The sequence below is a fragment of the Hyperolius riggenbachi genome, chromosome 7 (assembly GCF_040937935.1).
Source record: "Hyperolius riggenbachi isolate aHypRig1 chromosome 7, aHypRig1.pri, whole genome shotgun sequence".
Classification (NCBI taxonomy): domain Eukaryota; kingdom Metazoa; phylum Chordata; class Amphibia; order Anura; family Hyperoliidae; genus Hyperolius; species Hyperolius riggenbachi.
In genome coordinates this window covers 307,806,992-307,825,658 of record NC_090652.1, presented here as the reverse complement: position 1 = coordinate 307,825,658, position 18,667 = coordinate 307,806,992, and the positions used below count along the sequence as shown (strand labels likewise).

The 18,667-nt window shown below is 43.3% G+C and overlaps 1 long non-coding RNA gene across 1 annotated transcript in view; it reads right to left on the bottom strand.

The window, feature by feature from the left end:
* The window catches only part of LOC137525200 (uncharacterized), a 95,193-nt gene extending 76,836 nt beyond the window's left edge, over positions 1-18,357 (bottom strand). Inside the window, exon 1 of the long non-coding RNA XR_011022891.1 lies at positions 18,193-18,357. This is a non-coding gene — a long non-coding RNA (uncharacterized lncRNA). The remainder of the gene's footprint in view (positions 1-18,192) is intronic.
* Between the last annotated feature and the right edge of the window lie 310 nt (positions 18,358-18,667).

Genomic DNA, 18,667 nt, shown 5'->3' with positions numbered 1-18,667 from the left:
TTGTGCCATGGGCACCACAGCACCATGGGCGCCATGGCTGCCTCCTCCTCCCTCATGCTTCACCACCATACTTAAGGATGCCTCTCAGGCATTTGTTCCTGCTCTTATACTGGAGGACATCTTTTACTACCTATACCGGGGGGTATCTACTTATACTGGGGGACACCTGCCAAATCTATACTGGAGTGGGTTACTTATACTGAGGGGAACCTCTCATTACCTATACTGAGGGACTACTTATACTGGGGGGGATACCTCTTACCACTTATGCTAAAGAAGGCTACTTATACTGGGGAGACATCTCTAACTACATATACTAGGAGGGCAACGTAAACATGGGTCTACTTATACTGGGTGAACTACATCTGGCTACCTATACTAGGGTGCTACCTCTGGTTACTTTTAATTGGGGGTTAACTCTAGCAACCTATACTGGGGAGACTTGTATCATTGCAAGAAAAGAAGCTGTTATTATGGGACAAGGTGGTCTGATGGGGGAGGGGGGGCGCAATTTCAGTGTTTGCCATAGGTGCTATGTCACCCAGATACGCCCCTCTCTGCCTGCTACATCTCTTCCCAGAAGGCATTGTGGGCGGTAGTCTGCAGTGACAGGAAAGTCTTAAAGGAAACCTGAATTGAAAGGTATATGAAGACTAACATCTTAATTCTCTAATAAACAATACCAGTTGCATGACTTCTGTGCTGATGCCCTGTCTCTAATTCTCCAAGTAAAGCCAAAAGCTCAGGAGGACATCCAGGAAACTGGCATTCTTTATGATGGATTAAAGATGGCAGCTTCCATATTTCATATACAGTATGTGAACTCGAAGAACAATTCACTTGATTCAGACTTCATGGAAATATAAGCAAAAAACACAGAGAAAAACTCCCTGTAACTGTTTTGCAACTGGATTACAAACCCTACCTTGTGTGAACTTTACTTTATATACAGGATTACTGTAAGGAGCTAAGTGAGGCCTGGACTAAACAAATCTGATTGGCTGTTTGTAGCTCCACCCTTTTTCTGAATTTGTACCCCAGTCACCCAATGACCAACTGTACCAGGTTTGAGGCTTGTGCCAATAACAGTGTAAGAATGGCAGCAATTTAAATATTCCCCTTTAAAATCAGTAGGTGAATCTTGATTGGCTGTTGTAGGCTCCACTCACTTTCTGAATATTAATCCCAGTCACAGAGTGGCCAACTATGTTAAGTTTGAGAACCCTGCCATTAAAAGTGTAAGAATGGCTGTAGTTTCGATTTCTCCATGTGAAAACAATTATTGTTGGTTCTGCCTATTTTTTCTAACCTTGACATACAGTTACTCAATGGCCAAGTTTATGAGCTTTGGGGTCTTTGGTATCAATAATTTGTATTTTCCCATTGAAATTAAACAAATCTGATTGGCTGTTTGTGGCCCTGACCCCTTTTCAGGATTTGAACCCCAGTCACACATTGACCGACTGTACCAGGTTTGAGGCATCTGCTATTAACAGTTTAAGAATGGTAGCAATTTAAATATTCCCCTAGAAAATCAACAGGAGAATTTTGATTGGTTGTTGTAGGCTCCACCCATTTTCCTGAATATTTATCTCAGTCAACCAGTGACCAACTGTGTGAAGTTTGAGAACCCTGCCATGAATATTGTAAGAATGGCTGCAGTTTATATTTTCCCATTGAAATTTGTTTTTGGCTCCACCCACTTTTTGTGACCTTGACACACAGTCACTCAATGACCAATTTCAGTCCGGTTTCCTGAAAAGTGAATAGAGACTAAAACAACTGAGAAACATTGAGCTAAGGCTTTTAATGAGATTTAAGAGCTGGAAAGCTCAAAGGTTTATTACTTTTTTTTTAGCTGAACAAGATGGAGTGTGGATTCTAAACAGCTACGGTGACAGTCTGATGCAATCTTAAAAAATAAAGCCATTAAACTTATAATATAAAAATGTGTCCCATTGTGATGATTTGCTCAGCTGCCTGTGCAGGCAGGCAGCTTTTTGACCATTGTGTAGGTTTGCATGCTGCAGGACTCTGGAAAGAAGAGCTTCTGTCAGTTTTGCAGCTTGTGCTTGCTTAGGAATTTGCATACATTGTCATGCAAATTGCCTGGCCACATTCATTGGAGGCGTGTACTATAAGTATTATGTCTTTCCCACAATGCTTTGCTGGTCATAAGGATTTAGTCCTATGTAACACTTCTGGTGGGGTGTCAGCCTTACTCTCTGTTTGAAGATCAGCTTAGAGTAATTCCTGAATCTGCGATAGGCAGGTTTTCCCTAGTGCAGTTAGGATTGTTTATCTGTTTGTGGAAATGGTTCTGATCTCTGTTCTTGGAGTATAGCTGGTGCAGCGGTTGCTACCAGCTATCTCTTCTGATCTGTCTCTTTGGATCGCGCTAGCCACTTTTCGCTAGCGCTGTGGATCCTTCTGTTCTGTCTCCTGGGATCGCGCTAGCCACTTTTCGCTAGCGCTGTGGATCCTTCTGTTCTGTCTCCTGGGATCGCGCTAGCCACTTTTCGCCAGCGCTGTGCATCCTTCTGTTCTGTCTCCTTGGATCGCGCTAGCCACTTTTCGCTAGTGCTGTGGATCCTTCTGTTCTGTCTCCTGGGATCGCGCTAGCCACTTTTCGCTAGTGCTGTGGATCCTTCTGTTCTGTCTCCTGGGATCGCGCTAGCCACTTTCCGCTAGTGCTGTGGATCCTATCTCTCGCTTGTCCCTGTTTTCGTGTTTTCGTGTGTCTGTCTTGTCTGCTACGCTTGCTGGAGGCTCGGTGAGGTAACCGTTAAGCAACCTCGTATTCTGTTCTGATCTGCCTTGTGTCACGTCTGGCGATCGCCCCTCTCGCGATCGCGTTCCTGTTTCACACAACCGTTACACCCATTTCCATGTTACTAATGTTCTATTTATCACCCGTACTACACATGGAATTATCTCATAAGTTTATTTTCACTTCAGGTTCACTTTAAGGTAAATCGTGTGCAGCGCAGCGTTCCTTTACAAAGTAATAGCCCTCCAATTTGACCCAAGTTACGCATAGTCCTCAAACGACCAGCCAAGTACTTTCCATTCTACTCGTTGCATGTTAATGGGGAGAACAATCAATTTCTCATTAACTTTAGATATTTCAGTTTTATTCTCCAGCTCGCTCCTGCGCTAATTGCCGGTTTACGTGGCGGGCTACGGATCCAGTCCCGGCTCAGTCGTTTCTGTAGCGGGAGCGATGAAGAGTTTTAGAGATGATCTCACACTTCATTATTTTATCATTCATCAGGATGCCTGTCAGACTGATTGTTTCTCCAATAACGCCGTCTATGGAAATGAGGGTGACCTTCTGTCCGACAGAGATGCGGTTATTATGTGACTATGACATAATGGGGCTTGTTTTACGTACGGAGTTGAATAAAAAAAAAGTTAAATAAATAAAAGGAAAGAAATCCTGGAAAATATTTTAACATAACAGCAAAAACAACAATGCTAACACCCATGACACCCATGCTAACCTAGAAATAAAAACACATATATAAGTAGATAGATACTAGTTCTACTTACATAACAGATGTATTGCACTGTCCACGTTATGATTTCTCTGAATTGTATAAAGGAAAAGCAGAGAATCCTATTCTAGGAAGTTTCCATCTTTGTTACCTTTGACCTCCTGACATAATTTCCTCCCTCACTTTTTTTCTCCTCTTGCTAATTGTGTATTTGTTACCTCCTCCCAGTCTTCAGACACTCCCACTGAGGTCTATACTAGGAAGTGCACTGTCTTGTGTCATTAGAAGGAGGGGGAACTAAAGGGAAGAGGAGGAATATATTATAGAGAAAAAGACCCCCAGCATGCAAGTGTTTGGCAATGGCAATTTAAGGGCCAATCCTCCTAAGGTATGTGATAACTCCAAACCATAACAGCAGAATAAAAATTTGAATGCAGGATTAATATCTTTATCACTTAATACACTCAGACCCGTTGCTGTTGAAACTAGATTTTTATGGTGACAATCCCACTTTAGAAAGAAAAAAAGTATCGGGGGGCCTCAGGGCATATTCACAACAAACCTTGTGCAAACTTGATTTACTGAAGTTACCCCCAAAAAACAGAGACAAATATTGGGCACACAAAGGTGACTGTGGATAGAGACAGGAGGAAAATGTTGGTTGGCACAATAAGATATGTTGGGCTCACTCATGGTACTGGTGAGACAACACATACATGTGAAACTCAAAAAATTAGAACATACATCATGCAAAAGTCCATTCATTTTCTTAATTCGACTCAAAAGGTAAAACTTATACATGAAATAGGAGCCCTTTGCAGGTGTTTCGGGTGGATAAGCTGATTAGAGTCTGACACTTTGAGCCGAGAATATTAACCACTTGCCGACCAGGGGATTTTTCACTGATCGGTGCTGCGTGGGCTCTACAGCCCGCAGCACCGATCAGGAGTGCAGCAGGGCAATCAGACTACCCCCCTTTTTTCCCCACTAGGGGGATGTCCTGCTGGGGGGGTCTGATCGCCGCCGGCTGCCTTTGCTTAGCAGGGGAGGCTCTTCAAAGCCCCCCTCCGCAGTGTTCTCCGCCGTCTCTCCCGCTCCCTCCCTCTCCCTCCCCCTGTGAGCTGCGCAGGACGGATTTCCGTCCTGCGCATTGAAGGATAGGCTTCAGCCTATCATATGCCGGCGATCCCCGGCCAATCAGAGGCCGGAGATCGCCGATCAGCAGCGCCGTAGGATGTAAACAGCGGGGATTTCTTCCCCGCCTGTTTACATTTTGCCGGCGAGCCGCGATCGGCGGCCATCCGGCTGTTCACGGAGACAGCCTCCGTGAACTGACATGGAAAGTTTCCATGGTAACCCGCAGATGACCAGTTTACGCCAATCGGCGTTAGCTGGTCGTCAAGAGGTTTGTTCACAATATTCTAATGGTTCGAGATTTTGAATATGGGGTTTTCACAAGATGTACGCCATAATCATATAACAAATAAAGGATTGAAATATCTCTCTTTGCATGTAATGAGTCTATTTCATGTATAATTTTCACCTTTTAAGTTGAATTACTGAAATCAATGGACTTTTGCACAATATTCTAATTTTCCAAGTGTCACCTGTATAAGCAAGAAAAAGATTAGAACACTTCTCAAATAGCACTACATTTCATTGAAGTCGAGACATACAAAAGGTTAGTGGTTCAAGCCCAGAGAGAGAAAGAGATGAATTTACATTGATATCTGGGGTTCTCTTTGGACAACTGTTGAATGCGAAAGGCAAGGCTGTCCCTGGGTGGGCTTGAACCACTAACCTTTCGGTTAACAGCTGAATGAGCTAACCGATTGTGCCACAGAGACTGTGCATGCAATTGCTGTTGAATTATTTTATGGGGATGTATGTGTGTCTTTTGGAGGTAGGAAGTAAGTCTGCTCCAAGAAGTTTTAGCATGTAGTGTTGGTGGTATAGTGGTGAGCACAGCTGCCTTCAAAGCAGTTGACCTGGGTTCGGATCCTGGCCAATGTATGTGAGGTTGCTTTTGACATCCTACAAATCCCTAAGCAAGCTAATTTTTCTCTTGGGTATATCACAATGGTACATGCTAGGCTGGCTTCAGCATGTAGTGTTAGTGGTATAGTGGTGAGCATAGCTGCCTTCAAAGCAGTTGACCTGGGTTCGATTCCTGGCCAATGTATGTAAGCTGGCTTTTGACATCCTACAAATCCCTGGAAGACAAGATCCCTGGAAGACAAGGGAGAAGGAGGAGGAATTACACTCCCTGATTGATGTGTACACATGCAAGATGTAATAAAGCAGTTTAGACCTGCAATTTAGCATTCAATGTGATTTCTGCCCTTAAAACACTGCTTTGAGTCAAATCCAGTTTTTTTTTTCCGGGACTTTTGACATCTATCCCACTCCGCCATGCCCCCCTCCAGGTGTTAGACCACTTGAAACATCTTTTCCATCACTTTTCTGGCCAGCATAATTTTTTCTTATTTTCTAAGTTTGCCTCCCCATTGAAGTCTATTGCAGTTCGCAAAAGTTCACGCGAACCGAACTTTCACGGTAGGTTCGCGAACCTAAAATCGGAGGTTCGGGCCATCTCTAGTCATCAGTGATGATGATTCATGTGTTCTATGACAAAACTAGTAGGGCGGAGTCTCTGACGGTGATTCTACTACACAATACAAGCTAAAGGAGCGGGAGTCAGCGGCATGGTAAAAAATGTGCATAATTTTGTGGTCAATAGCAAAGTCCCCATACATGCTATTGCAACCAAAATTGCTACATATGTTAATGAGAATAGTGGGTATAAGTCGCTTTTTTTCTTTTTTCAAAAAGACCTTGTAGTTTTGAGAAAATCGATTATAAAAATGCAAAGCAAAAAATGTTTTTTTAAACTGTCATTTCTCTGAGTTTAAAAAACATTTTTCTTTGCATTTTTAAAATAGATTTTCTCAAAAACTACAAGGTCTTTTTGAGACATGTGTTTTTCGACTCGTACCCACTATTCTCCGTAAGCTAGGTAGCAAGTTTGGTGACAATAGCATGTATGGGGGCTTTGCTATTCACCACTAAAGTCAGCAAAAAATCTATGACGAAACTAGTAGGGCGGAGTCTCTGACGGTGATTCTACTACACAATACAAGCTAAAGGAGCGGGAGTCAGCGGCATGGTGGAAAACTTCGGCGGTCATACCGGGAGACCACGCGGGGCAGAGCCTGCTTTAAAAACTTGATGCCTTGTAAACGCTTAAGGAGAATAGGAGTGCAATTTTGGAATAAACCTATAAGTTTTATTGGCAAACTTGAGTGATTTGTTATTATTGCTCTGAGGTGACATGTGTAATGATTGGTGTAGCAATACAGGAGTCTGGTTATTGTGTGATCTGCAGTATCACCAATAAGCCAGGTACTATACCTGATTATATGGTGATCTGCAGAATCACCAATAATTCAAGTATAGCTAACAAGGTAATTGCAAAAGTGTTAGTGCTTGGTGCAACAGTAATACTGATTTAGTTTGGCAGAACCTCACCAGAGGAGCTGGTGGGTACTATCAGTAATGAACCTCACCAGTGACAAGGGCTCACTGGTGAGTGGAGTGGTCAGACAGATCGGTTCGGCAACAGACAGGAAGAAACAGTACAAAATCGGCATGCAAGAGGATAGAGATATTTCAGGCAGAGTCAGCAACAGGATCAGATGGGCTAAAGTACAGAATCGTTAAGCGAAAGCGAAGTCAGAGAGAGCCAGAGTCAAACACAGGATATCAAGCAATATAACAATAATAATAATAAATCCTAGTCTTGTGTGAAATCCCCGGTTTCCTCCCGGATCAAAGCACACCGGATCTATCTAAGGTCTGAGTGCTCACACAAAGCATTCACAACAGCAGACAGTTTGCAAGTGAGTCCAAGCGGCTTGAGAAGCGGAGGAGACCCCTCGGCCACGCCCACACCCATCAGCCAATCGTAAACGCCGAGAGTCTCCTCTGACGTCAGTCGACCGGCAGGTCAGCTGACGCTCCTCCTCCCCGCATAAAGGTCCTGTCTGTGCGCGCGCGCACGTGACAAAGCCACCCTGTGAGCCACTGACAGTCTCCTCCTCGGCGTGCTAGACGCCGGAGGAACGGGAGAAACGCCCGACAGAGAAACCGAAGCAGCTGCGGGGGTATCCTGACTGCCCGCAGCTGCATCTCCAGAGACTGTTACAACATGTTGCTGAGCATTAAGAAAAGGATACTGCATTCGAAAGTTAAAGGTGCCTGATCGATTGGTGAGGGGAGCCCATGTGAATGCCCCATATGCGAATTGTGACCATTGTGGTGATGGTCCACCAAACTCGGTGAGTCACTGAAGGGTGTTGTGGAGGTGAAGTAACATTGTGAGCACTGTGGGGAAAGAATATATCACCAATACAGCTCATTTCGAATCTGAATTTAAAAGAGAGAGCAAAAAAGAAGAGAAGAGGAGGAGGTGAGGGGGAGGTAAAAGAATCAGAGACCTGCTATTTACTACAGTTACCTTTTCTGGGTAGTGCCCTCCCTACATGCTTAATTTGTTTTTATATGCTCAGCTGTCCCGAAATAAAGACTTTTTTTGTGCTAAAATTTTCTTTGCAATGCTATTTCACCCTCCAGCGAGCCACCTTATTAACTAGCGGCCGAGTTCCCGATCTATGGAACAATGGAGAGGCAGCACCTAAAGAGCGCCCATCTATCTTCTTCCAAGGTAATCGCTTCTGCTAGTTTCTTCCCAGCGCTGCATAGTAATTACCTGCAAAGACTTACCAGCATCGGCGTGCCAGTGCCAGCATGAGCCTAATCCTCGTCTGATCAAAGGCTCTCCTACAGGTGGCTAATAAATGAGTCCTGCCCGAGACAGGTGAAAGATATGAAGCAAAGCAGCTCTGATTGCCATCTCTCACGCCCCTCCGTTCCGTAGTATTTTTAGTTAGAGGAAAATTCCCCACATTAGTGTGATTGTTTGGAAAATCGCTGTGGAGTGCGAAGAGTCTGACGTGGGCTGCCTGTCATTATGTTGGTGCTCATCTCCAGTCAAGATGTGCTTGGCATTCCTGCCAGAGCTACGAGATTACACCTTACAGTAAGCTTAATGAGGCTCCTCTGGTTGCGTTTACGTTATTTTTGTTTTCCATTAATTTTATTATAGGATATTTTGCATAGACGTAATTTTGCACCAAAATCCACTATTATGATGCAAAATGTGGGGAAAAAGTGACATGCAGACGTATTAAAACGTCCTGCTGGAGCTTCTTAATAGCTCCAGGATGTTCTAAAATGTCATGCACTGCTGCTGTGCGCGATCGCGTGCGTGCTCCCGCGTGTGCGTGCATTCCTGTACACGTGCACGTGAAAATAGTGAAGAAACCCACCAAAAACAAAAAAATACACCTTTATTTCCAAATACTTTATTGTCACCATACTTTGTACTAGGGACATAATTAAAATCTTGTTATAACCAGGACAAATAGGAAGATAAAATGTGTGGGTTTTATGTACAGTAGCAGTGTTTATATTAAAAATATAGGGGAGGAAATTGTGAAATTGTGTATTTTTTCATTTTTTCCTTGTTTTCCCCTTTAAAATGCATAGAAAATGAAGTTATTAATGAAAACAAATATCAACCCCAAAAAGCCCAATTGGTGGTGAAAAAAACAAGATATAGATAATTTCATTGTGATAAGTAGTGATTACGCTATTGGCAAATGAAAGAGATGAGCACTGAAAGGTGAAAATCACTCTTATCCATTAGGGTAAAAACCTCTTTGGGGTGAAGTGGTTAATTTTGTCTGTAATTGTAATCATTCGTAATTTTGTGTAAATTTTCACTTAGTTTTTGCATAATTTAGTGGTTAGTAGCAAAGCCCCAATACATGCTATTGCAACCAAAATTGCTATATATGTTAAGGAGAATAGTGGGTATAAGGCCCTTTTTTTCTTTTTTCAAAAAAGACCTTGTAGTTTTTGAGAAAATCCATTCTAAAAATGCAAAGCAAAAAATGTTTTTTAAACTGTCATTTCTCTGAGTTTAAAAAACATTTTTTGCTTTGCATTTTTAGAATGGATTTTCTCAAAAACTACAAGGTCTTTTTGAGAAATGTGTTTTTTGACTCGTACCCACTATTCTCCGTAAGCTAGGTAGCAAGTTTGGTGACAATAGCATGTATGGGGGCTTCGCTACTCACCACCAAAGTCAGCAAAAATTACATAAAATAATGAATGATTATACGAAGCCAACTGAATTTACAAATCGTAATCATGTAATGGTGTAAATGCAAAAATGTGTTCAAAATTTTGCATAATCTTAATTAGCTGATTATGAATATGTATAGTAATGAATAGTGATATGACAGATCTGACAGATTGTGGACTAATCCATCTCCTCATGGATGTTTCTCAAGAATTCCTTCAATTTCAAAAGCACTCCATGGACAATGCTCCATCTGCCAGAATAGTCTGCACAGAAGGACACTGGCTTTCTAGCACCATAGTACAGGCCTTTTCTAGGGAGTGCTTTTGGAAAGAAAGAAAGAAAGAAAGAAAGAAAGAAAGAAAGAAAGAAAGAAAGAAAGAAAGAAAGAAAGAAAGAAAGAAAGAAAGAAAGAAAGAAAGAAAAAATTCTAAGAACCCCTTATGAAGAGATGGACTAGTCCCATATTCTTTTATGACAGAAAGAAATATACGCTACAAACAAGAGACAAAAACAAACAAACAAACAAACAAACAAAAAACCCCTGGACTCCTTTCAAAATTTTCAATTGCAACAGGATCATAATAATTATCTAGGGATAAAAATCCATGAAGATGCAAACGTTTTATATGGGCTTCATTATGGTACATTTCTGGCTTCAATTAATAAGTCTGCGCGTGTTTGTAATTTGCTTATATTCAGTATGCTACGCCACAGAACTAGCATGAGATAATTTGTCACTGGGAAATTGTAATTTGCTTATGTTGAACATGATAGGACACAAAAGTATTATAAAGATGAAATTAGATTCTTTTGTCGAGAATCCTGTTTCTAGTACAAAATATTCTCATCAGGATTCCTAGAGAGTTTTGTTTTCAGAAGTTAACTAGATGAGCCCAGCAATTTATACGGTATAATAATAAACCTAGGGCATCCTATAAAATAAGGCCGAGGCGGAAAAAGGAAAAATAGCTTTGGCAGCAATAAATATTTAGAAATAGTATGCTAGTTTTCATATGCTCGGATTTTTTTGAGTGGTAAATAAATGAAGACAGAAAACCAAGAGGAGAGATGGATGAAGACCTCTGGGATCGCAACGTGGCACATTGTTGAAATGTTAACACAATAACTATACATGCTCAAAATTATGATTATGCTTTTGTTAGAATATATAAAAAGCTGCAGAGAACGCAAACATTTCAGAAAACTCCTCATCTTTGACTGCCCTGCCAGAGAATCCAAATGTTACTCCGAATTTAAAAGTTATTCGGTTTGCTCAAAACCTAATAAGCGGAGATACTAAGATTATTATCATCGGCAGTCCGGAGATTGGCCTCAATTCACTAAGATCATGCTGGAGATAATAAGGCAAGAGAAAACTTACCTCCACACAGTGAGAGAGTTATTTTATCTCTTCATTCCTTAAGTTACCTCTTCTGTAGTTAATTTACCTCCTCTGTAGTTATTTTCACACACAGTTAATGAACAGCCTGTCTTTAACTCTAGAGTTATTTTAAGGATTGGAGAGTTAACTTAAAGACAGAAGAGTTAACTTTAGGTTTGCCTGAGGTAGAATGTTTCCTGAATACTACATGCCTTATCACCATGGTAACAACTCTAGAAACGTTATTAAAGACAGGAGATAAGCTTAGTGAATTGAGGACATTGTTTTATGCTTGGATTACACCATACAATTTTCTGTTAGATTTTTCTGTTAGATTCTTCTGTTAGATTTTCTGTTAGAATGCATAATTAGATTATTTTCTGTAGAGAATGGTCATTATCTCTGGTGCATTGGCCTCAATTCACTAAGATCATGCTGGAGATAATAAGGCAAGAGAAAACTTACCTCCACACAGTGAGAGAGTTATTTTATCTCTTCATTTCTTAAGTTACCTCTTCTGTAGTTAATTTACCTCCTCTGTAGTTAATATACCTCCTCTGTAGTTATTTTCACACGCAGTTAATTAACAGCCTGTCTAACTCTGGAGTTATTTTAAGGATTGAAGAGTTAACTTAAAGAGTAACTGTCAGGCTGCAGAAGCTAATTTAAACCTCTATTCTCCTGTGTTAAACAGTTTAGAAGGAAGCTCAAAAGCCATTAGTGAAGATAAACATCTCAGTTACCTTTGATGTGTGCTTATCTTAAAGGCTGTTATAGACCCATAAAGAAGCAAGCCGCAGCTAAACTGCAAAGCATTCTGGGGCCCTCCCCTCGGCTGCTAATGAGACGTTACAGAAGCTTGTAATCCTTCCAGCGCGTAGCACTGATAAATCTCGGGCAGAGTACTCTGCAGGAGTCAGCTATTGTTCCTAGCCACATGGCTCATTAATATTCACTGCACACCGTGTTGTTCAAGAACGAGCTTATCTGTGATCAGGAATCAGGCAGGACATGACGACACATTTGGCTTCACAAACATGGAGCCTGCCATGAGCTGTCAGGAGCATCTATCTCTGCATATACTATATACAAATTCTGTGAAATCCAAACGTGGACAGTGAAATGCATATGTAATGTAAGTACAGCCAATCTTTAGCTACTGATATATGTGTTTATTTTTTCTGAGACCTTATACCTAACAGCTCCTCTTTAAAGACAGAAGAGTTAACTTTAGGTTTGCCTGAGGTAAAATGTTTCCTGAATACGACATGCCTTGTCACCATGGTGATAACTCTAGAAACGTTATTAAAGACAGGAGATAAGCTTAGTGAATTGAGGCCATTGTCTTTTGTTTATCTCCTGCTGAGTAGAACAATGCCTAATTGCTCGGCAGATAGATGGTAAGATAGATACATTTCCAACATGTTGAACTTTAGTATCTAACAGAAAAATCTAACAGAAAATTGTATGGTGTAATCCCAGCATAACAGAGAATTAAGTTATCATAAGGTGTCACATTTCATCACGGAAACTCAAAAATAGACAGATAGTTACAGGATACTTGAGGCAAGCTTCTTTTTCATTATAATCCAATTGTATTTATAGACAAATAAGCAAATACAATAATGCAACATTTCAGTAGAGCCAGTAAATCTGAGATAATGGGAAAATACAAAAACATGAATATCAAGATCAACAGCACTAAATCATATACAGAGTATTGAGATCATAACAGAGGATAGGCCAACCTAGTCTGACCTTCTTTAGGTACTGAACCCTGTCGATAGCTAATTTACATACCAGTCACTGTCAATCATGACCTATTCTAGGCTGACAGACACAGTGGTAAGGTGGGTAAGTTACCTATGCTGTTCCTATCAGTGGAACCTAAAAGAAGGACCCGTGAACAGATGTGTAAGCTCTGCTCTGCTCCAGGCCATCATTGTCCCCTAATCATTGTCCCTCCATAAGATAACGACCCTCAGCTGGGTCATGGCGCTCTGCGCATGTGCACACCACTTGCTTCTTGTGATCATTCTCTCTTGGCCGGGAGCACTCTGCACTTGCACAGGTTACTGTGCAAGCGCAGAGCACCCTCAGCCATGGGAACATGATCACCTGCGCATGTACAGAAGACCATGACCCGGCTGAGGGTCATGATCTTACAGAGGGGAAAACAGTGGCCTGGAGAGGAGCAGAACTTTGGCACAGTTCACTACGCAAATGCAGAGCACTCATGGCTTTAGGAGCATGATCTTGAAGGTTGCATGGCGTACCTGCGCGTGTGCAAAAGACCACGACCCGGCCAAGGGTCATGATCTTACAGAGGGGACAGCAGCAGCCTGGAGCAGAACGAAACTTCGGTATGGGACCTGATAGACTTCTAAAGGCTATAAGAAGACCCAGGTGAGAAAGACTTTTCTTTTTCAGCTTGCCGCATGTATCTCTTAGACCCGGTTCACATTAGCGGTCGCCATCCGGAATCGCCGTGCCGGAGCCTGACCGCATGCAGAACGGACGGAACGGACGCACGGCATAGCAATGAAAGCCTAAGTGTCCGTTCACATGCGTCCGTTTCGTCCGGACCGGATCCGGACCGGATCCGGACTCCGGCATAAGACCCAACATGCGCTATTTTTTGGTCCGGCTCCTCCGGCAGCCGTATCCGGAGCGGAGCCGGACTGCACCATCCGGCCAATACAAACCAATGAGAACCGGAGAGCGCACAACACACTGGCTAAAAATCCGGATGTTCTACCCCACTTCCTATGCGTATTGTAGCGGCGATTTTGGATGGGGACACATGGGCAAGCATTTTGGAGTGGAGCAGCAGTGACTTTAAACGTGCTGGAGATGTTGGCAGTATGTCGGAGGTGGAGGTGAGTGCTAAACAGCGGAGGGCCTGATTCCACAGGTCCACCTTCTGCTGACCTCCCAGATCCCAACATTTTTATTCGGTTTCTACTATCTTTTGCCAAACGGATCCGGATCGCATCCTGATGAACACCTGATGCAACCTGACCGGATCCAGGTCGGATCCGGATCAGAACCGTACGGTTCCGATCCGGTCCGGATCCGGTCAGGTCATCTGGTCCGTTTGGCAGGGAACCGCAAGTGTGAACCGGCCCTTAAGTTGGGATAAAATTCAAAATTAAAAAAGCAATATAAAACAGCATACAACTGCTGTAATGTAATTTGATGGCATATTTACAAATCAGTGAAGCTAACTGATAACATTGGGCTGCATGATGATTGATTAGATTGACTTTCAATTAAGTAATTAGTGAGTAAATAAAGAAGAGAAAGTCCCCCCCACCGATACAAAAAAAGGACTGGGCTTTAAATTAGATAATATTTTTTATTTTTTATCCAAACCATGATGTGAAACAAAGCCAAAGTGAAGAGAACTTTGACGTAAAGTTCTGTGTGTGGCTGGGCAACATTATTTTTTAAAGTTTGTATACTGTATATAAAATGGAGGAAAGAAGGAATTCAATTTTTACCACGTCTTCTTCTCACGATTTTTTTTCCCTCTGGAATGGATCACATGAGGTTTGTGAGGGATAGGGCGCTTTTTGTTTTGTTTTGATTTTAATATTTGTTGAATTGATGGGCAAATGTATTTTTCAGCCAAACCATGTCTCTATGATGAACCCAGCGCCGCACTGTCATCGTAACGTTATGCAGAACCAATTCCACAAAAGATGATCAGAATGCAGAATGTACAGAGTCAGGCCGCTGTTCCTTATCTGCTGCATTTAAATGGTTTCATGAATTTTGCCAACTGTAAGTATTTTGTTATTTTCCTCAATGAGTATTTTAAATGCATGAAGACATAAACATGCGGCGGGATGGCGGGGAGATGGGCTGCCCAGGAAGCCACATCCGAGGAATGGAAATGGGACTAAAAAGTTTCTTACAGAAGTTATTAAAATTGAAAGTAAACCAGAGACGAGAAAGGCTAAAGATTTGATACTTCCCCGGGGCTTCCTCCAGCCCCATAAGCTCGTCCCAAGAGAGAGGTCCACGCATGCGCAGAAGAGCCAGACTGGACCCGACTGAGCCTGTTACCGGGGCTGATCGTGGCTGAACGGCATCGGAGGACGGCGTGGGACGAGTTTATGGGGCTGGAGGAAGCCCCAGGTAAGTATCAAATCCTTAGCCTTTCATGTCTCTGGTAAACTTTAAACTTTGTTATTTTCTTGCATATGACTTTTGTTTTTATTTTGTTATTTATCCTATTTTTCCTGTCTAATAAACCAAGACAGTAGGATTTCATACAAATTCTGAGTTCACGAGCCGGGATCCCACAGTAACCACAGTAACCAGGAAGAAAGGAGCCCTCAGAGGATTCTGAACCATAGGGAAGGGGAATGGCGACTTAAAGAGGAACTGTAACGACAAAACGTCCCCTGGGGGGTACTCACCTCGGGTGGGGGAAGCCTCCGGATCCTAATGAGGCTTCCCACGCTGTCCTCCATCCATCAGGGGTCTCGCTGCAGCCCTCCGTGCAGCGGTGACGTAATATTTATCTTCCTGGCTCCTGCGCAGGCGCTCTGACGGCTGTCGGCTCCGAAGTAGGCGGAAATACCCGATCGCCGTCGGGTCTGCTCTACTGCACAGGCGCAAGTTTCCGGCGCCTGCGCAGTAGAGCGGACCCGACGGAGATCGGGTATTTCCGTCTATTTCCGTGCCGAAAGCCGCAACAGCGCCCCCGCTGGAGCCAGCAAAGGTAAATATTGAAGCTACAGTCGGCTCTGTCGCCGGCTGTTCGGAGGGCTGCAGCGAGACCCCCGTGGGACAGAGGACGGCGTGGGAAGCCTCATTAGGATCCGGAGGCTTCCCCCACCCGAGGTGAGTACCCCCCAGGGGAGGTTTTTGTTGTTACAGAGTCTCTTTAAGGAGGAAATGAACGAGTAATAACAGAGGACGAGAAGACCTTGAGCGGCGTATGCAGGGGGAGGGGCAACACTTGATCTCTTGCGTCTTGCCACGGGAGCAATATTTCTGGGAGCCCGGGGATATCACCTTCTAAAGGCCAGTGCACACCAAAAAGCGCTAGCGTAATCGCAAATACTTAGCGGTTTTTGAAGTGATTTTCCTAGGCGATTCTAGGCATGTGCCTAGCGATTTTCTAATCATGCCTAGCGATTTTTGGAGCATTTTGGTGTAGTGTTATTTTTTCTTACAGTAGAGCTGTAACGGAACAGCTTCTGTAACAAAGACGCTTCGAAAATCGCTCTGATCTAGCGCTTTTCAGAGTGATTTTACACTTTCCTATACTTAACATTGAGGCTGAATTGCCTCAGAAATCAGCAAACATGCCGCAGGACCCGCATTTGTGTTTGGGAAAAAAGCTCATCGCTCTGATGTGCTCCATCCCATTCAATTAGCCAAGCGCTTTGCAAAGCGATGACGTTTTTAAAAGTGCTCAAAAATGTTCTTGGTGGGCACCAGGCCTTACACTGCTCCGGAAGAAGGACGTATGCACTCATCTCTAGGGTTCCCAGGTCCAGGGTCAGTGCTACAAGTAAGACAAACAGAGGGAAGGAGACAGGAGCAGCACACAGGCCACTGGGAAAGTTAAGTTACAATGCTAGTATTGTGCAGGGACCCTGGGGAGCACATAGGTGTTAAGGAGGGAGATTTGGGAGATGGCAGCCAGTTCACGGGAGGGGGGGGTGTTACCTTTGCCCTTTGGCCTAGTGCCCCACTGGACCTTAAACCAGCCCTGCACAGGTGGGCAATAGCTGTGCCTGGACAGATAACGGCTTTTGCATCGCACTCACACATTCGCACCATAACTGACTTCCCCTTACACTTTTGAGGGAGAAAAAGTGTGTCTTATAGTCCAAAAAATAGAATAAATACTGGCCTATTTGTTCACTAAATGTAAAACCAACACTGCCTCTCGCCTTTCAACTGATTTTAAGTGTTTTTCCATATTCCGGCCTTACCGCGCACCTCCGATAGTGCTTTTTAACATATATAAATCATTTTAAACGTTTTATTTTGTTTGATTGTTTGTGAAAACAAGATAGTATTTCTTTTTGTTACTATTAACAGGCAGCCTGCGGTTCTGATTTACTGTAATATTTTACTTAGATCCAATCACGTATGAAGTTGTTACATGCAGCCGGCTACACACAATAGATGTGTCTCTGCTCTCGTTCAGCTTGTAAAAAGCATTTCTCCAAATGACATGAAATAATCACACTTAACCGCGGGCGCTCTTTCCTTTATCATTGTCCTCTTATGAAAGGTGCCTGATTGTTCAGCATTGAGAAAAAGGTAAACAGAGAAGGTTTTTTTCCTAGCGATAAACTTTTTGAAAACTTTGCTTTAAACGACGGAAGTACCCATTAATTACTTTTCTGAAAGTGGAGAGGCTTCTGCTTCCGTACGCAGCTATTCAGCATGCTGAATTCACAGAAGAAAGAACTCTCTGAAAACGGGAACTTTTTTTGTGTGTGCCTTAAGTGAATAAAACACATATTTAGTCAACAGGGGAAACATCCTTTGATGTAGAAATACCATAGCAACAAGAGTTTAGATTTGCTGCTAAAAGCTTCTTTGACTTTTAATGGCATTATCAAATATCTTCAGGGATGTTGCATCTGGTAATTATAAAGTTGAACGTCAGGCAGACAGCCAAATTCAGAATCTATAAAATGGTTCATCTGCCATCAGTGGCGTCACTAAGGAGCTGTGGGCCCCAATGCAAGTTTTAAAATGGGGCCCCCCATGCACTCTATACATAACAATTGATACGGCGCACCAAAACCTGCCAATGGCAACTACAGTTTCAGAGGTGCAAAACAGGGACGGGGAACAGTTTGTTAATGATTACCACTATTCAAAGTATCTATAGAAGTGATTAGTTTGAACGGAGGACCAATAGAGAGCTAATATTGTAGTTGAGGGAGGGCCCTTCCGGGCCCCTCTGGCCCAAGGGCCCCGATGCGGTCGCAACCTCTGCAACCTCTATTGCTACGCCCCGTCTGCCATTAAAACGGGCGTCATCGTTCAGGCAGTCCTGAGATTCGGACAGGCCAGCCGTACAGCACAGTCCCACCTTCCCCGCTCTGTGCCCTTGCTTTTCATACCTTTGCAGTTGTACGTTACAGTATGGACAAAGCTCCTCCCCCAGCCTGGGATAGTATAGGGGGAGATGACAGTGAGTTATCATTCTGCACTCCGATGAGGAATCATGTAATACGGTTTAATCTGCTGGTGGCCATGGCCGGATTTGAGGCAAGGCCAAAAAGGCCATGGCCTAGGGCGCCTGGAAGCAAGGGGCGGGCAGCGGGCTGGCACACTAAGGCAGTTAAACTGCCAAACATGTAAACCACAGCAGTCACGAACCCAGTCTGCAGCTGCTCTGGGGTGAGCATTGGAGCACTGGTTCTGTGTTGCCCGCAACCTGTGCTGTGCCCCACCTCCCCAAGCACAGCCCAGAATGGGGGAGCACAGGACCAAGGAAGATCACAGGATGGGGGGGGGGCACAAGATGAGAGCACAGGACCAGGGGAACAAACTGTACAGTGGGAGCACACAGGACAGGTGGTGCACAGGTCTGGA